Genomic DNA, 5,456 nt, shown 5'->3' with positions numbered 1-5,456 from the left:
GGAATAACTTGTAGAATAAGTCTTACAATTTCCTCATGGACGAATGGATAACCTTGCTGAAAAGGAATCTATAATGATAGGTCCTCCAGCCGGGGAGGGGGGGGGGTGCTAGGCATGACATCATGTTACCGGGTCATCAAAGGATCAATGTCATAACTCTTGGAAAGTTGTCTCAACCATCATATCTGACCAAGATTCAGATCCGATTGTTGTCAGGATACCTGAGACTCAGGATGTCCGAGAAGAAAAGGCGCAACACAAATCGTTGAAATGGCATTGCAAGCTTCCCGGGAAATGAACTATGGGAGCGGGTTTCTGAAGCAATAGTTCACCATTAAACTAGGGAGAGGACAAGGAGGTGTCTGGTGAACTCAACGGCAATTCACCGAGATTCCCAAAAGATGGATTTCCACCATTAAGTGAACAAGGAGATAACATTTGTCAGATCAACTAATATAAGGAAGTATGCTCGAGGAAAACATACACAATTAAACATTGGTTGAAGGGTGCGCCCGAAGTACGGGTTGGGTTGCACGACCAATGTTAGAATGGTGATTCAATTAGCGAAGGACTTAGAATGAACTATCGCCCATTCACTTCAAAGCAATAGGGTTGCTAGAAGTTTTGAATTCACACGTCATAGCTCCATTGTCGGTATTCCGGTTGAAAACAATACGGGGACCAAGGAATGAACGACGATGGCAAGAAGTATTAAGATATCAAGAATTATTAAGAGGTGGTGAAATTCTCACCACATTTCTTGACAAAAAGTGATGGTAATACTTCCGAGGTAAGGAAGATCAACTGCTGGGTAGCAGGGATCTCAAGGTTTACACAAAACACGAACAAGTTGTGTTGAACGGAAGGCAACAAAGTGGTCGATGAGAACAGGAATCATCGAGGGGCAAGGATGGTATTACCCATCATGAATTCAATTGAATTCCTGGAAGAGCTCATAAGGTTGATGATGATCACGACACAATTGTCGAGAGATTTCATGCTGATGTAGTCAATCAGCGACGACATCAAGTTAAAGGAATGATGAAGCAAGAGGTTATTGGAACCACGTTTACGACACAAACTCGAACTCAAGCTTGTTGTTTAAGGTGAAAGGGTATGACGAGGAAAATCGACGTAAGGTTAGTTCATCGTCGAAAATTGGTGCTCTGAGAATAAGGACCAGGTAGCACCGTTAGAATCGTCACGACAATGATATAGCCAAACAAGCTAGGAATGGCGTGATCAGGTACAAACTCGTACTTATAGAAGCTTACTGAAGAGTTGTTGAACCGTAGAGCGGACTCGGTTTAGTTATCGGTGCCTTTGAGTGCTCGGTAACACAGAGCCCGCGAAAAATTGGAATCAGTGGGAAGGTAGCACTTGATGAAGAACTCATAAAAAGTTATGCAGTTCCATGATAATCTCGAGATACCAGGGGGGTAATACTCGACACAAGATCCAAGTAAAGGTTGTACTGGTGTATTGATCCATAGAAGACAATTGTTTTAACTTGTCCGAGAAAAGAGATCAAAGAAGAACAATCATGGTCGGAACCACGATTGCAGAAGGCCAGATCCTAGATATAAGATGAACTTATACCAAGGAATAATTCATTTAAGAGAAGTTTTAATGATAAGATCTACATCGTGTCCATGGGCATGAACACAAGTTCAAGGTCGACTCCCACTTCTCCAATGCACAACCTTTCATTCACTTCTCGCGCTCAATGAAGTTGTAGTTTTGAAATTTTATCTGGCAAAATACCAGAAGAGTACGACTCGTGAAAACTTTCGAGTTCACACCTATTAAGGAAGGCATAGGTTCAACCCATTGGGGCATCTTAGAATCATATACCAAATCTTCAGAAGTAATTAACTCAAGCTCAAAGGCAGAGCATGGTTGAGAAAGCAGAGGATACAATTTACCAAAGGCATTATGTATCAGAGGAAAGGCTCACAAGGTTATTGAATATGAAGGGCGTTGTCAGATAAAATCCAACAAAGGATCTGGTGGTCCACAAGGGATCTGACGTGAGCATCAGTACTCAACTAGAGGAAGCAGATTATAGAAACAAATGACTAACTCAATTGTCAAATGCAAAGAAATTATGATTTCCAAATCAAGGGATCAGAAGCAATGCTCTGATTAGTGGTGGATAAGTTGAATAGCCGTAGGGTACAATCAAAGACAATTGGATTGGTCGAGAACCAATTCCAGTTAAAAGAATGGCAGCTCAGTCGGAAAGGTAATTTATAAGGATCAATGATGATTGCGTGTATTCGCAAACATATTGAGTCAACAGACTCAAAATGATAATGACAATGAATGTCATTAAGACTACGAGACTTATGGGATTAACCATAATGCAAGCAAGCAAGAATTTCAAGAGCCAAGGCTCCAGAGGATTTTCGGAAGATCGAATAGTATTTTGAAGACTTTTGTGTAACACATGAACAACCGGGGGATGAGCGGATACTCGATAAGTGCGAGAATTAACCGTAGGGGTATTCAAGTGACAAAGAATAGCAAGGCAGTAAGCTCAAGGGATTATCGAAACAACGACGAGTTTTTCAGGGTATCTTGTAATAACAAGGCCACTGAGGATGAATGTAAGAATAACAAATGCAAGTAGTTATCCATAAGGGTTTGTGGTGGAAGGTGAATTGCAAACGCGATGAACACAAGTTCTCGGGTTAACAGTGGAGAGTATCTTCAGGGTCTTCTGGTGCAGTAGACGATCATTAGTAATAAGGGGCTCTCCGGGTGAAAGTGATAACGAGATCCTAAAGTTAGATTTAGTAAACTTTATTTTAACCCGAATAGAAGAGAGTTCAGAGTCCCAGAGTATAGGTCGAGGAATAAAAGATCCTAGTACCACCCGATGGCGACGTGCGCCCGTAAGGCACACAGCCAAGTTAGTAAAGTTTTTGCAATGTCTAGACTTGACTTCGGCCAAGGAGTGGGGAAGGGGGATTCCTACAGGCAGTCGGCTCTGATACCAACTTGTGACGCCCCCGATTCAATCGTACACTAATCATGCACGCAAATGTGTACGATCAAGATCAGGGACTCACGGGAAGATATCACAACACAACTCTACAAATAAAATAAGTCATACAAGCATCATAATACAAGCCAGGGGCCTCGAGGGCTCGAATACAAGTGCTCGATCATAGACGAGTCAGCGGAAGCAACAATATCTGAGTACAGACATAAGTTAAACAAGTTTGCCTTAAGAAGGCTAGCACAAACTAGGATACAGATCGAAAGAGGCGCAGGCCTCCTGCCTGGGATCCTCCTAAGTTACTCCAGGTCGTCGTCAGCGGGCAGCACGTAGTAGTAGGCACCTCCAGTGTAGTAGGGGTCGTCGTCGATGGTGGCGTCTGGCTCCTGGACTCCAGCATCTGGTTGCGACAACCAGAAAGAAAGGAAAGGGGAAAAGGGGGGAGAAAGCAACCGTGAGTACTCATCCAAAGTACTCGCAAGCAAGGAACTACACTACATATGCATGGGTATATGTGTAAAGGGCCATATCGGTGGACTGAACTGCAGAAATGCCAGAATAAGAGGGGGATAGCTAATCCTGTCGAAGACTACGCTTCTGGCAGCCTCCGTCTTGCAGCATGTAGAAGAGAGTAGATTGAAATCCTCCAAGTAGCATCTCCAAGTAGCATATCCAGGTAGCATCTCCAAGTGCATCTCCAGTCGCATCGCATAGCATAATCCTACCCGGCGATCCTCTCCTCGTCGCCCTGCGGAAAAGCGATCACCGGGTTGTCTGTGGAACTTTGAAGGGTGTGTTTTATTAAGTATCCGGTTCTAGTTGTCATAAGGTCAAGGTACAACTCCAAGTCGTCCTGTTACCGAAGATCGCGGCTATTCGAATAGATTAACTTCCCTGCAGGGGTGCACCACATAGCCCAACACGCTCGATCCCATTTGGCCGGACACACTTTCCTGGGTCATGCCCGGCCTCGGAAGATCAACACGTCGCAGCCCCACCTAGGCAAAACAGAGAGGCCAGCACGCCGGTCTAAACCTAAGCGCACAGGGGTCTGGGCCCATCGCCCATAGCACACCTGCACGTTGCGAGGGCGGCCGGAAGCAGAACTAGCCCCCTTAATACAAGAGCAGGCTTACGTTCCAATCCGGCGCGCGCCGCTCCGTCGCTGACGTCTGAAGTGCTTCGGCTGATACCACGACGCCGGGATACCCATAACTACTCCCGCGTAGATGGTTAGTGCGTATAGGCCAGTAGCCAGACTCAGATCAAATACCAAGATCTCGTTAAGCGTGTTAAGTATCCGCGAACGCCGAACAAGGCCAGGCCCACCTGTCTCCTAGGTGGTCTCAACCTGCCCTGTCGCTCCGCCACAAAGTAACAGTCGGGGGCCGTCGGGAACTCAGGCCCACCACTACCTGGATGGAGCCACCTGCCCCTTCAGCCCCCATCTCCAAACAGTATCACCAGTAATGTAACAGTGTAAAATATATAGTATATGCCCGTGATCACCTCCCGAAGTGATCACAGCCCAGTAGTATAGCATGGCAGACGGACAAGAGTGTAGGGTCACTGATGGAACACTAGCATCCTATACTAAGCATTTAGGATTGCGGGTAAGGTGTCAATGACTGTAGCAGCAATGACAGGCTATGCATCAGAATAGGATTAACGGAAAGCAGTAACATGCTACACTACTCTAATGCAAGCAGTATAGAGTAGAATAGGCGATATCTGGTGATCAAGGGGGGGGCTTGCCTGGTTGCTCTGGCAAGAGAGAGGGGTCGTCAACTCCGTAGTCGAACTGGGCAGCAGCAGCGTCGGTCTCGTAGTCTACCGAAGAGAAGAGGGGGAAGAAACAATAAATACAGTGCAAACATAAGCAAGACGACGCAAGACATGACAAAGAGCGGTGCTAGGTGTGTTCTAACGCAGTATGGGGTGATGCTGGCGAAGGGGGAAATCGTCCGGGAAAGTATTCCCGGTGTTCCGTGTTTTCGGGCAGAGGAGCCGGAGAGGGAAAGTTGCGAGTTTGATATGTTAGGGGTGTGTGGCGGACGAACGGGTTGCGTCTCCGGATTCGTCTCGTCGTTCTGAGCAAATTTCATGTTGAAAATATTTTAATCCGAGTTACGGATTAAAAGATATGATTTTCTAAAGATTATATAAATTTCTGGAATTTAATTAATTAATTATTTAATTCGAAAATGAAGTTATGACGTCAGCATGATGTCATGCTGACGTCAGCAGTCAACAGGGTTGACTTGGTCAACCTGACAGGTGGGTCCCGTTCGTCATTGACTGTTTAGTCTAATTAATGTTTAGCTAATCTAATTACTGTTTAATTAAACTAATTAGTTAATTAGGTTAATCTAATTATGATTAATTAACTTAATTAATTCCTTAATTAATTGATTAATTAAATTATTATTTATTTATTTAATATATATATTTT

This window comes from Triticum dicoccoides, chromosome 7B (genome assembly GCF_002162155.2).
Source record: "Triticum dicoccoides isolate Atlit2015 ecotype Zavitan chromosome 7B, WEW_v2.0, whole genome shotgun sequence".
Lineage (NCBI taxonomy): Eukaryota > Viridiplantae > Streptophyta > Magnoliopsida > Poales > Poaceae > Triticum > Triticum dicoccoides.
This window is presented reverse-complemented; position numbering follows the sequence as displayed.